This window comes from Gopherus flavomarginatus, chromosome 1 (genome assembly GCF_025201925.1).
Source record: "Gopherus flavomarginatus isolate rGopFla2 chromosome 1, rGopFla2.mat.asm, whole genome shotgun sequence".
NCBI lineage: Eukaryota > Metazoa > Chordata > Testudines > Testudinidae > Gopherus > Gopherus flavomarginatus.
In genome coordinates this window covers 219,302,309-219,317,928 of record NC_066617.1, presented here as the reverse complement: position 1 = coordinate 219,317,928, position 15,620 = coordinate 219,302,309, and the positions used below count along the sequence as shown (strand labels likewise).

Sequence of the window (15,620 nt, the reverse complement as noted above, 5' to 3'; positions counted from 1 at the left end):
GAAAATATACCCCCTTCTCTTGTGAATACATCAGCTTGGAACGTACTTTAGAGGAACATTTATGTGATAATACCTGAACACTGACATGAATATGGAAAAATGAACATAAGTGAGGATGAACAGCTGAAATAAATTCATTCTAAAATTTGTTAGAATATTCTCAGGTTTCAATTTTGCAATGTTAACCGATCTCTTCTAAAAAAAATAAAACTTTTAAAAAACTTAGGTTTTCACTTTTGCTTGAAGAGTTGAATTAAATTTGCAATGCATCACATCTTTAAAAATTCACAGTTTGAATGGGAGTGATATATGATGTAGGTTTATTTGAAGGGGGAAAATACACATTTTACTTGTTTTTACAGCTCAGGTCTGTACTCCAGTGTTTATTTTAAGAAATTCTAAAGAGGAGAAAACAGATTTTCACCAGTCGCATCCTCACCTATATTCCTTCACCATACATAGTACTATCCCTCATGTAAATGAAATTATCTAAATAAATCAGTCTGCCATTACTAAGATTTAGGTATGATTGAGCTAGTCTGCCATTACTAAGATTTAGATATGATTGAGCTATTTTAGTAGTCAATCACAAGATAACTTTCACTCAGTGGTTTCCAAACTCTCATACCAGCTCAATATTAATAAAAAACTTAAAATCTTAATACGACGTACAGATCCTGCTATCATGCATTTTCAGTGAAAAGCTACTTCAGTAGTCTGTATAACTGTGGTAGCTAAAAATCACCTACTGCATGAGCTAGACCACTTAACTTATAATAGCCTGATAGAAATGGAGACTAGTAAGAGAAGGCAACTGGACTATTCAGATAAACTGAGTTTGCTACGGATAGGTCTTTTGGACAAACCTTTAAAACAAACAAAATCTGGATGTGCTCTGTGTGGACAATATAGATCCTATAAGACTCTTCTTAAAGTATAGTTCTATCCTGCTTCCCTTAGTCAAATGTACTTTCCTCTCTCTGTTATATTGCACACTTTACACTGCATGTCTGTATGGCTGCTGGCCAAGAGATGACAGTACTTCAGAAGTATTATATGTACTGGATGTAGATGTGAAATGTTTTAGGATCCTCTGGGAAAGGCACTCTGTGAAGATATTATTAAATGAAAAATATAATAACCAGTGAAATGGAGTACAAAAAAGCCCGTTTATGTGACCCTTGGTTATCAGAAACTTTGTTTTCCAAGACAATAATATTTTTCTGGTGGTTTCCAACAAATGAGTTATTAATTGGATGCCTGATCATCCATTTCAGAGGATTCAGCAGGATTTTGGTCTGAGCCTACACTAAAGTGCTTCAATTAAGGTCTCAAAACCGTGAAGTACTTTTAGACCCAACACGTATGCCTATGGACGATATGCACAGCAATCAGCACTGTATGACAGTCCTGACAAATTAGAAGAAATAGATTTAGCTAGAAGCAAATCAGATGAATGTTTTTTTTGTCAGAGGAACCAACCATCCAACTCTCAAGTAGTCATTTAAGGATCTCAATTTTATCCATATTGACAGAAGTCAATATGTAAATCAATTTGCCCAGGCTGAAGACAATTATGTACATCCAGAAGTGCATCTCTCACATACACTACAGACTGTGACCATTTAAGACGAACTCTAAAACAGGGCTAAATTCAGTGCTAAGGGGGCAGATTCTCCAGTCCCTTGTATCTTGTGCCTGCATGCAAAATGGGTGTAAAGTGGACAGATAGAGCACTACCATTCTGATGTGGTAGCAATAAGTAACTACACTGCACAGGTAGGAATTGGAACACTTCTCCTAATAATTTGTGCTAAGGTGTGCTAGGGCTGAGCCCTGGCGCCTCTGGGCTTGCCACGTCAGAAATGAAAATAAAAATATTGTTTGAGCCCTGGCACTCTTTCATTACAATTTAAGCACTGACTTCTGTGCTTTGAGAAAAAGGTGGAAGGTGTAAGGCTGTGGAGAATCAGGTCCCTGGTGTTCAGACTGCTCAGTTTCAAGGCTTTTGTTTTCTTAAAGGAGAGAAGTACAGCGCAATATGGTTATTCATTCACATTCTGTATAATGTTCTTACAAAAATTATATCAATTTGGAAAGTTCAAACTGCACATCTATGTCTGCAAATAGTCATTTGAAAAAAGTTTAATAATGAAATATTTGAAAAATGCATCATTTAAAATTACTATGAAGAGAGAAATTGTTTCTCAGAATAAACGCCACCAAGATTTACAGTACAATCTAAGTACAAGCTATCAGTTGTGATCTACTGGTGGCAAGGCTTGGCAGAACTATACTGGCAACATTAAATTTATTTTTCATAGCCTCAAGGCATTTTAATGTCTTAGTAGCAGTAACAACAAATTACCTAAAAAAAACTTTTAATAGGCTACAGTAAATTAGGAATGAAGAGTAATGCAGATCCGAGTGTAATGGAGCAGAATTAAACAACTCACATAATAACGAAATAACACTTTTGGCCTGACGTGTCATGAAAATGGCTTTTTACTATAAATTCAGGTTAAGAACTATTTTGATATTTCACCATTGCCATTAGCAGCAGCCCTATTATCTCCACCGCTATTCAGAAATATTTTACTATTCTATAGTATTATATAGAAATTCATATTTTTTACTCCAAATTATATTACTCTTAGAAATTTATAAATAATAATATAAAATGATAGGATTCTAGGAATCTAACTATTGCTTCTTATCATAAGAAGAAATCAATAACTATTTTAGCATGAATCATGACTACCTTTCCTTATCACTCGAGGGGAAGTTCCTACCCTTACCAATATTGAGCCAAGTTCAAAGCATTGGTCCTTATCTTCAGGGTGATCAACAACCCACACTTAGCGTAAGTAGAAGATCACCTAAAGGTCCTAGATGAAGACTTCACTTAACAACTCTTCTCCTAAAGTATAATAAAACTCTCTATCCACAAGGGTTAAATCAATCTGTGCAGGCAACAGAGCTTTTCTGGGGGCTGGTCAGAAACTGTGGAATGAACTCCCAAAGGGACTGTGGTACATCACAAACCTTACCATCTTCCATTCCAGGTGCAAGGCACATTCTTCAACCTTCTTTTTAATCAGAAACACACAGTAGCATGTATCAGAGGGATAGCCGTGTTAGTCTGAATCTGTAAAAGCAGCAAAGAATCCTGTGGCACCTTATAGACTAACAGATGTTTTGGAGCATGAGCTTTTGTGGGTGAATACCCACTTCGTCAGATGCATGTAGTGGAAATTTCCAGGGGCAGGTATATATATGCAGGCAAGCTAGAGATAATGAAGTTAGTTTAATCAGGGAGGATGAGGCCCTGTTCTAGCAGTTGAGGTGTGAAAAGGTTTGTTGCACTTTCACAGGCCTTGGGTGGCAGGCCAGTCCTCGCCCACAGGCAACCTGCCAACTTGAAACATATTCTCACCAGTAACTGCACACTGCACCATAGTAACTCTAGCTCAGGAACCAATCCATGCAACAAACCTCGACGCCAACTCTGCCCACATATCTACACCAGTGACACCATCACAGGACCTAACCAGATCAGCCATACCATCACTGGCTCATTCACCTGCACATCCACCAATGTAATATATGCCATCATATGCCAGCAATGCCCCTGTGCTATGTACATCGGACAAACTGGACAGTCGCTACGGAAAAGGATAAACGGACACAAATCAGATATTAGGAATGGCAATATACAAAAACCTGTAGGAGAACACTTCAATCTCCCTGGCCACACTATAGCAGACCTTAAGGTGGCCATCCTGCAGCAAAAAAACTTCAGGACCAGACTCCAGAGAGAAACTGCTGAGCTTCAGTTCATCTGCAAATTTGACACCATCAGCTCAGGATTAAACAAAGACTGTGAATGGCTTGCCAACTACAAAACCAGTTTCTCCTCCCTTGGTTTTCACACCTCAACTGCTAGAACAGGGCCTCATCCTCCCTGATCGAACTAACCTCATTATCTCTAGCTTGCCTGCATATATATATATACCTGGCCCTGGAAATTTCCACTACATGCATCTGACGAAGTGGGTATTCACTCACGAAAGCTCATGCTCCAAAACGTCTGTTACACAGTGGCATGTACATTTAAGGAAGAAAACCAAAACCCTATCAAAACTGAAGGTTACACTGAACACCATTGTCCCTGAGTACATGCACACACACACACACACACACACCTGTTTCCAGGTATCCGACATAAAATACGTACTCAGTCTTTGACCACTTCTTCCCATTACTTACATCATAGTGAAGTATTACACAGATATATAATATTTCATGTTTATGGTATATATAGCACCTAATAGAGCATCCATTTTTGACTGTCGTTTGGTAATGGGTAATAGAAATTTCTTCTTTCCTGCTTAAACTCTATTAACATATTCTTAAGTAACCACTTTTCTCTCTGACATTTTAAGAACGTTTTGTTGTTTATTATAGTAGGGGAGGATGTTTATACTTCCCTTTCCTTTCAGAGAAGCACAATCCTTATTTTTTGTATTGAGAATATTGCCTAATGCACAACTGAACTTCAGGGACCCCTTCACTGTCTATCAATATTATAAATTGCATTGCTAGCAACTCTAGGATGTCAAATGTTGCAAGTCAAAACTCATTTAACGAAAAATATTGAGGAATGAAGCAGTTAATTTTCAGTATGGAGCCCGTGGAGTTTAGTGTTGAACTCCCATTATTAAAGCATAAGCCTTGTACTAAATTTCTTTTATGAAACACTAGATATTTAGTAATTATCATAGCAAGCCCTAAGTATGCATCTCCAGATAAATGTGCTAAAATGGGTTTTCACTGGAGTCTATTCTATTTCTTTTTATATCACTTACAGCGTTCTATTGCTTCTTTGTTTCTTCAAGTGTCCATTGACCCTTCCCCTCTCGCCCAGCCCCTTCTATCTAGTCTTAAATGAGATTCCATCAAATTTATGCTGTGTCAGTATACACTTCTTAAAATATTACTCATCCGCCACAATTAACCAACATGACACTCTAGACTAGAGAAGTGGAGATTATCGACATATCCTCTGTTATGGGTTGAAGCAGGAGATCAATATAAAAATGTGAACTCCACTTTAACTGTAGGATCTAAACTATTTTTTACTAACATTAGAAACTGGAATTTTTTTTTAAAAACTGTGTGATGAAACATATCCTTTTTTGTGCATTGGTGGCATCTGCAATAAGACCCTCAATCACCTGAACTTGAGTTTGCCTCTTGATTCTTGGGTTCCAGTTATGGTGTGGGCCACAAAAAAAAACCGTTTTAAATGAAAGGTTATTAAAACATCAGTATGTTCCAACTTAGACTTTAACAAGCATGCCATATCTTTCAGTACTGCAGCACCAGGTTTTCTACTTTCATTTCTTTCTTGCTTCAGCTTCTGCAAAGCAAAATGTAAAGTTCAAATTTATGTGATTACATCCAAGCAGGCAGGAGGTCTAGAGAAGTCAACCTCAAACACTGGAAGTTTGGATAGGCACCCTACAATCTTGATAACAACAATTCCACAGTGCCCATGCAAGAGACACATTCTATGGCTTAGAGGCAAATTCTGTGCCCATAGCATGTTCAGAAGGTTGAATAGAAGTACTTATTGACTTAACAGTTTTCAGTGACTTAAAAAAAAAATCAAGAGAACCTCCATGAATATAACATCTGCTGCACACCCTGATGATCCATTGCTAGAGACTAATAGCTTACCAATATATAATTATGGACATTGCATCTAGTGTGGCCTCAGACGAGTTTGCTGCATTAAAAATAGATTTATGAAATTAAAATTAGACTTAAAGACAGAACTTTGGATGACTTGTGTGCAGCCACCACAAATCTGCTTGCTGACATATTTTTCTCCTGCTTAATGCACCAGAATGGTTGTGGGGGTGGTAGTGCGAAAGCCTGTGTCATAAAATGTTATTTACCAAAGGGACAAACAAGGGCATAGCTATGTTTGTATGTACAGAGATCATAAACACTAAGGACATGTCTACACTGCAATAACATGCTGTGTTGGCCTGTGTCAGCTGGCTCAATCTCATGCAGCTCAGGCTGCGGGGCTATAAAATTTCCGTGTAGACGTTCAAGCTTGGGCTGGAGCCCAAGCCCTGAGACCCCACAACGAGGAGGGTCCCAGAGGTTGGGCTCCAGCCTGAGGATCTACACTGCATTTATATAGCCCCACAGACCAAGCCCTGAGAGATAAATCCAGCTATGCATGTTTTGTTGCAGTGTAGACATACCCTCTTAATACATTCAAACTTAATTCTAAAGGTATTTTTTGGTTCCATAAATAGATTTCTTCTGAAGGGCCAGGTTATTCTTGCGCAGGTACAATGAGGGGCAGTAAGAATGAGAGGTAGAATGCAAAGAGCATCCCATGCACCCACACACGGATACACACACTTTCCTTTTGCACAGACTACGCAAGGGCCAGGGGCAACAACAATCTCCATGCTCAAGAAAATTCGAACTGCTGCCCCAAGCCCAAGTTATAGAATTAACTGTCCCCCAGGGGAAAGGGACACCGAGTGACCCAGAGAGCTGATCTGGTGCACTGGGTCAGCAGTCAGCACCATTCAAATGTATGACACAATTTAATCCCCCACCCACTCCGAAAAATGGGTGCACACCCTGAATTTCCCCAAGAATCAAAACAGCTTCATACCACCCTTATTCAGAGCTGCCCTTATAAGTATAATCTAGACCATACTATGGGAACAATATCATTGATCTAAAGTTATAGTAGACAGTTTAACTACATTTTCCTTTATTTAACAGCTTTGTGTAAGGCACTCTTACTGTGTCAGTAGCTGCTGATTTGTATGTTGCATTGTTCCCAATGTAGGTAATGTTTTAACATTTAGTCTAAATAAATGGTTCAATTGTTTTTTGCATGGGCCACATGGTTGTTCAGGAGGAGGAATTATTCACATCCAAATTTCTCTCACACTATGAGAGATGCATGTTATTAATAGCAATGACCATATGCAAGTCTACTACATGCAGACTCTGACATATGCCAAACATAGCTAGGAATTAGGATATTGCTACTATTATTAGTATTATTGCTGTTAATGATTACAGTGCTTGTGCACATTAGTTTAATCAGGCAGCAGCCTTTGGAAATAGATAGGAATATATATGAATTTAAAAGAGTTAAAGGTTGGGGGTAGCCTGGGAGCATAGTAGATGGGCAGATACTTGAAGCGTGAACCACGGATCTAACCAGAAGCAAAGTACATGGTCATAACAAATAGTCATGTTTTAGCAATTGGAGCAAAAAAATGAACATCCTGTCAATTTTATATCTCAACTGCAAACCAAAACAAATATTTTACCAATATCATTCTATGTAACGTTTTACATTTATTAAACTATTTAAAGTCAATGGTAAAAATAGGTAACAGATCAAAGCACACATATTAAACAACTGTGCACTTTTGTTAGAAAAAACAATTGATCAATTATTGTTAAGAACCGAGAAAGCCTATATTTAGAGGTTATAGTTCTCTTGCGCTTATGTATTATCTCAGTCGTAAAAATAAAAAAAAATGTATTTACAGTGGAACATTAAACTGACTACACCATCATCCTAGGATAATTCTGTGCTCCTCCTGGATTATTCCCCCTTTCCTACTCCCCCCCCCCCGATAAAACTAATATTGAGAATACAAATATGCCAAGTAATAAATGAATCATCCCAAGCTCAATAACTTCATAAACTCAGAGCTTTTCCTGAAATGAAGCAAATGTTAGAAACTTAGCAAAGGATATTGTTTAGTGGAATGCTTTCTGTAGTCAGCTCTCTGATCCTTCTGTGCCTTTTCCTTTAGGTGCAAATGTAATCAAATACAGTTATTAAGGCATTATGTTCCACTACTGTGTGTAGCGATAGTTTTCTTTTCTCCTGCTAGACACTGAATAGTTGCCAAAAAACAATTCTGGGAGGATTTTGTGATCTGTATGACATTTCCCAATTAACTTAATATATGAAGTTATATATATGCACATTATAACAATATGCCTTAGAGATTTACTTTTAGGCTTTCCCTCTCTACCCCCCCCCCCGACCCATTTCTGGATATTTAATTAAAACACACATAATGCAAACATTTACCACAAACAAATTAGAGAGTAGAAAAAAATATAACTAAAATTAACTAATATCACCTTGCTATTCAGTTGGAGGCTTGGGTGGCAGACCTCAACACTGATATAAAAATGAGATTAATAAATTATTATAAGCTAGAAAAGAATTTGTTACAAACATGTTTGCACTTTACTGAATATTAAGATATAGTTACAAGATTATTACGGCCAGGATATTTGGAAATACTGTATAACAATATATATGTTTAGCCAGTTATGTTAGAAAACATTAAAGCTAATCAAAGAAACTCCAGAAGGTTTCTGTTTCTATCTCCCAAGGACAAGGAAACATCAAGCAGACAGACGATGTAAGCATTATTTTTTTAGGAAGAAACCTGACTGTGAATGGAATGTATGGTGAGTTATCAGGGCAACAAATCTGTGAAAAGTGGGTTCTACCACCCCCATCCTCAGCAAGAAAACATGCTTGTGCTCTTATAAAAGTTCTAGAGAAAAATATTCATAGTTGCAGAAGTTTTAAACGTTTGTTTATTTCTTAAATGTTGTAATGGCAAACACCTTTTGAAACATGTTTTCAAATATGTTAGCAAAATGCAAAACTCCTAATATTACTCCTAAGGAAATTGCTATGTAAGTGGTAAAATACTTTAAGTAACATCATGAATTCTAATGACCTTGTTAAACTAGAGTAAGAAGCCATATAAAGTATAGACTACTTAGTGGGGAATTTATTACTGGCAATGTACAAGAAAATCCTTACCCATCTCAAAAAGACAAGAAAGTCATTGTTCCAAAAACTGTCATGTAGAATTGACTGAAGATGAAGGCTTTCTAAAACTTATTTAATTTTAAAAGACTATTTTGAGAACTAAAAATTCATGTTCAGATTTTTTTGAAAACAGAATTTCACTTCCTGTCAAAATAAATTGAAAGACTATCTGCAAGAATGGACTAAATAAAAAGAATTTAAACTAGCTTTAAAAGTTATCTGATGCTTTCCTGCCACAAGAAGAACAAAGGCAATTAAAGAAATGTACATTTTCTTTAAACAGACGGCATATTCGGGAGTTGAAAGTGTCAACTTCGCCAATGCATGAAGCCAATGAAAGGGTCACAGCAAGCAACTTGAATGTAAACAAGCACTAAGAGCAATGTTTTCTTATAATTTCATGAAAATAGGATGGAGAAAGGTATGAAAACACTGAACTGAGAACCCTCACACACACTTTCTGCTATCCTGCTCAAACACAGCACTCCAGAAAGAAGCTGCTGCAGATAGATAAGAACGAACAAAAAAAAGAAGAAACCACCCCAAGAAAAACCTCTCCAAGACTTCAACATGAATTGGTGAGAGGAAGTTAACTAAGGTACTGCCAAGTTATTGGGTTTAAAACTCTTGCAATGGTTTTATTGGAATACTGAAATGCCGTTGTAACTTAAATTACTTACTGTTTCTCTCTTGATTACCAAATGGTTAGATCATATATTCCTGGAGAAGAAACAGGGGCTAAACACTGGTAAACAGAGAAATAGAGTGTTCAACTGGATTTAGAATTCTTAATATTTGTAATTGGCCTGTCTTAAGACAGCTCCTTAAATGGATTTTTCTACTTAACTAATTTCATAGGAGTTAGTTAAGATTGTTTAGCTCTTTATGAATAACTAGACAGGCTTCACTCACCCTTGAACCAAATATTTTGCTACATATAAATAATTGTAAGTATCTAATGAGATACTAACACTGGGAAAAAATAGGTTGGTCTTAACTTACCAAGAGAAAATTGACACACCAAAGTCTCGTGTACTCTCAAGTGCATAATATCTGTTAAAAGCTCTCCAAAAAAAGGCATGTGTTATGGTATAATCTCCCACTCTGAACCTTAGCGTCCAAAAGATGGGGTACCAGCATGAATTCCTCTAAGATCAATTACCAGCTTAGAACCTGTAGCGCTGCCACCAACCAGGAATTCCAGTGCCTGGTACACTCTGGTCCCCCCAAAACCTTGCCCGGGGACCCCTAAGACCCAGACCCTCTGGATCTTAACACAAGGAAAGTAAACCCTTTCCCTCACCGTTGCCTCTCCCAGCCTTCCCCTCCCTGGGTTACCCTGGAAGATCACTGTGATTCAAACTCCTTGAACCTTAAAACAGAGAGGAAAATGCACCTTCCCCTCTCCTTCTCTTTTCCCCTCCCAGATTCTCCCTGAGAGAGACAGTAATCCTAACACAGAGAGAAATTAGCCTCTCTCTCCCCCTTCCCTCCTTTCTCCCCACCAATTCCCTGGTGAATCCAGACCCAGTGCCCTGGGATCTCACTAGAATAAAAAAAAATCAGGTTCTTAAACAAGAAAAGCTTTTAATTGAAGAAAGAAAAACAGTAAAAATTATCTTTGTAAATTTAAGATGGAATATGTTACAGGGTCTTTCAGCTATAGATACCGGGAATACCCTCCCAGCCTAAGTATTCCAGTACAAAGTAAAATCCTTTCAGCAAAATATAAATTTGAACTCCTTCCAACCAAATACACATTTGCAAATAAAGAAAACAATCATAAGCCGAACTCGCCTTATCTACCTAGTACTCACTAGTCTGAACTTATAAGAGCCTGTATCAGAGAGATTGGAGAGAAACCTGGTTGCACGTCTGGTCCCTCTGAGCCCCTAGAGAGAACAACCAAATTCTAACAGCACACACACAAACTTCCCTCCCTCAAGATTTGAAAGTATCCTGTCCCCTGATTGGTCCTCTGGTCAGGTGACAGCCAGGCTCACTGTTCTTCTTATCTCTTTTGCCTGGAAAGGGTTATGAAGCACTTTTGTTCTATTAACTCTTATCTGTTTATGACAGCATGTAAAAGGGATTGTAACAGAAGTAACCAGTTTATAACTTGTACTCGATCATATGCATTGTTTTGTTTATTTTTTCCCTTTCTTTAATAAGCAGATAGCCATGGTTAATAATTATGATTATTTTGTTTGGTCTTGATCATGGTGTCCCCTAAGATATATGTTAAAGAATCCTTCTGATTATATAGTGGGAGATACACCACTGAGTTGGCAGTAAGAGAAACTAGTAAAAACTGGCCTACCATTTCTGTTTTCTCTAAACTAAATATTGTTTGAAATTTTTAAAATAAAATTATTTGGCTTCCAACAATTTAAAACTATCCCTTATTTCAGTTGGACAGAGGTATCCATTATTAACAAATCAGAACTAATGCATACCAAGTACACAAAAAATTCAGTTTCAAAACTTCAGGCTCAAAATAAAATGTAAAACTTTATAACAACTAAATCCAGAAAAGTATGAATACAAAAAATGAAAGCCTAAATTTTCAAAACTAGGAGTTTAAAATTAGGCTCTTAAATCTACATTTGGGCACCTCAATAAGTGACCAGATTTTCAGAAGTGCTGAATGCTCTTCAGCTCCAATCTGAAGTCAGTGGCAGTTTTTGGATGCTCAACACTTACGAAAAAGGAATAATCACTTATTTAGCTTCCTAAACATGGATTTAAGAACCTAATTTTAGACTCTAGTTTTTTTCCTGTAAATGTCAGAAAAGCCTTCTTCTATGACTGTATACCGACTTGAGTTAAACACACTAAAATTGATGCATTATGACTCCAAATTCTTTCCCTCACCATATATTCATCTGCTATCTGATTTTCCCTTCCTTCAAATGTAATTTGTAGATTTATTCTCCCCTATATGACTGGCACATAGCTTTTGTTTCCCCAGCCTGCCTCAAAGTCCTTGTCAAATTTTAGACAGTGTACAAATGATCTTTCAGAACTCCTAGTTCTGTAATTAACAACTGAAAAGATAAAATTATGCTCAGATTTAGAAGACATACAATAGAAGTTAAATTTGACATCTGAGTTCCCAAGCAGTCCTTGGAATAAGACTATTTCATGACATAAAATAAATAATCATATTAATAAGTTTTGCATAACTAGTGTCATATCTTCTGTGCATAATTGCTGTATAATAACACGAGTATGTAGCAAAAACAGACAACAGTAAATTCACCAGTAATAATGCAATTACCTACTGACTCATGTCAATACTACTGCATCACCTCCCATAACCATGCAATTGACTTATGTTACTGTATATTAACATTTGACTCATATTTATTAATATATTAAATACAGAAATGTTAAAGTAGTTCAAATTTTTAGTAACACACTTCTTCACATTTTATACATCTTGCATCAAAGATAATATCTTCCTCCAAACACCAGGTCATACATCTGCTCATGAAAGCCTTTTCAAGAAAATCCTGTGAATTTTGAAAATGCATCACTAAGCAATGTGATTTCATAAAGAATGACAACAAAAACACCAAAATGCTAACCTAGTAAGAGACAGAATGTTCAGATCTTTTAACTGCTTAACCTAATAGAAATTATCATCTCTTCTGTCTAGGGTGATCAGATATCCCGATTACGTCCAATATATCTGTTAGTCTATAAGGTGCCACGGGACTCTTCGCTGCTTTTACAGATCCAGACTAACCGGCTACCCCTCTGAGTTCTGATTTTGGGGTCTTTCTTATATAGGCTCCTATTACCTCCCACCCCATGTCCCAATTTTTCACATTTGCTGTCTGGTCACCCTACTTCTGTCAGCTTCACAAGAGCCTGCTAACCCTTCCAAACAACAATCTTATAAAAATAATATTTCCCCTTGCCTTGCACCATCCACATATGCTGTTGGTGAAGCTTTGGCACATGGCCAACAAAGTGAAAAAGAACCAATTAATTAAATGATAGAATTATTTCTTCAGACTAATTTTTCTTCTGCATATAAATCCTAATTGCCAGATTGCCTTTTGTCACTCAAGCTATTTTTTTAAATAATTGTTTTAATGCCCTCTAAAGGTTCTAGCTATATCTTCCTCTCACTTAGTGTTGAATGACAGTAGCTTTAAAAACCATAGGGCAGACAGAAATGCATAGGTTCTGGATGTTCGTGAACAAAAATGGAAGACAGTTAGATGTGAAGGAGGTTAGACTCAAGTCAATCATAAACACAGGAGTATTACTTGCAGAGAGGAGCTGTATGAGCTGATTCTTATCTCTGTTGGAAGACCCATTTAACAAGTGTGTACTTGTTTATATGTGGAGCACACGATGGTTTTGCAGATCACCTCAAACTCATGCTCCTAAAACCTTTACATCACTTCTCCCAATATGTGTTTTGTACACAAAACATGTTAAAGAAACCATTTTAAAGAATGTTTTAGAAAGTTTTAAAAAAGTGATTTCTTATACCACTATCTTTAAATCCAGGTGATTTTGTCACTATTAAGGACCAGATATTAAGTGAACAAATATTGAGTCCAGGGGAATTGCTGTATGTGTATTTATAACAGACAAGGATCTGGTCCTTAGAGTCCAAATGTGCAGCGCTCAGAAGGCGAGAAATACTCAAGTCAATAAATAGAAAACACTTCTGAAAAATTAGCAAAACTTACTTTTGTAGGCATGTCATGACTTCAATGGCAATTATCTCAGGCTCTTTCATGACTAGGGAAGGTGTCCCACTGGTAAACTCCCCTCCCTAATGGCATAAAGCTCATGTTTCTAGCCTTGCAGGAATAAGCATTGTCCAAACTTAATGCCATAAGATTTTTATGCCACTAGACCAGAAATGTATCTCGTCTGTCTCTGAGCATGAGTCAGGGATAATTTTCTTTTGGAAGAAAGAAGAGGAAGAACCATTTCTTCCACAGACTGATTTTACTTTAATTTACCTTGTTTGATGCTGTTCAAGGGGTTGGAATATGTCCTGGGACAATCAGTGGCCAGCAAGTAGGCAAGGCAGGCAAACAGGCACAAACAAATTTATTACATAGTTTTGCTCTTTTCTACACGAGTATGTCCTCTACATATGCGGTACATAAATAAATAACTAAAATATGTTTGAGCTCACAAAGGGGGAGCATTGAACCATCTGGAAGTAACAACTGCCTACATAGCCTAAAGTCTTCTCCCTTTTGGATATGCGTTATGATGCATCTTTGATTACATGATCATATACTATATTTTCTGCAGGACCTCTGCCTCATTCAGTGTGCAAGTTGTATGGTGCACAATGAAGAGGACGTCTTTACTGAATGATATAAAGGTCTTTGAGAGTTACCCTCCAGTTTATCTTCTTAACATTGCCTCATTCATTATACACAATCCTTTTTCTATTCACTCATTCACCACATAACCTTGTTCTTGGTTTAAGGTGAATTCTGGTTTGAGTTTGGTTACAGGGAAAGGCTGCTATAAAGGAGGAGGTAGTAGACAGATTTTTACTTATTAAAATAAAACTTTTTTTAAAAAAAATGTGCTATATATTATGCATCTTTTCATTTGAAAAATCCTGTGTGTATTTTTTAAAAAATACTGATTTTGTGCAATATTAATACATTATGTGCATCTAATTATCTTTGTGAGCTATTTTTACTTCCATTTGTATTTGGCACTACACAGCATTGTGGTTCTGGGACTAGTCAATGTCAATGATCACTCCTAAAAGATGTGTGTAGTACTTAATTACAGACATTGAAATCTATTATGTGGTTCCTTCTCGTTAGGAAAAGATAGATTACTAAATGGGAAAGCTATTTCTCCCTGCTCTATCTTGTAGGTGAATCCAATTCTTCAACCTTGAGATGACTTAATAAATCTTAAATAATTAACTCACTATTTTACATACTTAAAAGGAAATAATCAAATATGTTAAAAAACTGTAGATTAATGGAAGCTCAAGTATTCTAGTTCACAAGGACAACACACCAGAGCATCTAGAGAATTTGAAAAGAGTAAGATTTTCCATATGCATCATTGTTTTTGAGTGTCTCCAATAATGGGAATTTCTTCCCTCCTTGCTGGCTCATTTTAGATCAGTGCCTTCTTGAATTAAAACAAATAACAAACAAAAAATAAAAATGCATGACGTTAGACAGCCTACACTTTCTCTACCTGACAGTTCTTATCTCCATTGCAGTGTAGGTGCCTGTTAATGTAAGACTAAGAGCAGAAGATTTTTCTTGTGATTGGGAATTAATTTATTACATGTATCTAAAGTGTCATTGTTAGACAAACCATTTTATTCAAATGAACTAATCAACTTGAAAATCACTGGTATGAAATTAGTACTATCTATATACATACTATCATTTTGAGCCATACAAAATGAGAATATAGTCAGCTATCAATAAACTAAGAATTTTTTTTTGCTTATGAACCTAGGGCATGGTTCAGCGTCAGCACTGGGCCTGGCCTAGGGAAGCTAATGGTCCAACCAGCAGATCAAATTTAGTGATGAATCCTGGTCATGCGTCACATGAGGCATATTATGCATACACTAAGAAGAACAGAAGAGTGTACAAACTGGAACTGGCACATGAAAACTGAATGGCAATTTTGTCATGATGCAGTTTACAAAAAACATCTTGGATGTTCTTTT

The 15,620-nt window shown here is 36.7% G+C and overlaps 1 protein-coding gene across 11 annotated transcripts in view; it reads right to left on the bottom strand.

Annotated features, from left to right (window-relative positions):
• Positions 1-15,620, bottom strand: part of DMD (dystrophin) — a 2,125,007-nt gene that overhangs the window by 983,036 nt on the left and 1,126,351 nt on the right. The window lies entirely within an intron of this gene.